Source organism: Myotis davidii, unplaced genomic scaffold (genome assembly GCF_000327345.1).
Source record: "Myotis davidii unplaced genomic scaffold, ASM32734v1 scaffold96, whole genome shotgun sequence".
Lineage (NCBI taxonomy): Eukaryota > Metazoa > Chordata > Mammalia > Chiroptera > Vespertilionidae > Myotis > Myotis davidii.
Genome location: NW_006289416.1, coordinates 4,919,561 through 4,919,889, shown reverse-complemented (window position 1 = coordinate 4,919,889; position 329 = coordinate 4,919,561).

The following is a 329-nucleotide window of genomic DNA, read 5'->3' as shown; positions in this document are numbered from 1 at the left end:
CAAACCCCAAACAAAGAGGAAGAATCTGCAGATCTCTCTGTAGCTCCTGCTGGGTGGCCTCAAGCTGTGGCTGACTTTGCACCTCCTTGGAGATCCAAGAGCCAGTGTACCCAGTGGCCAGTGTGAGACCATCCAGAAAATAACTCCTCAGATCCATAAGTGACACACTCAAGGGGCAGACTCAGTGAGCACCAAAGCCCAACTGAAGCAAGTCCTGCCCCATAAGGGTGTCTACAGCACAGAAGTTCTCCCATTGTAGACACAGCTGGTCTTCACAGCCAATTGGCCTGGTGGTCAATTCCTCCCAGTGATATCAACAGCAATCAAGG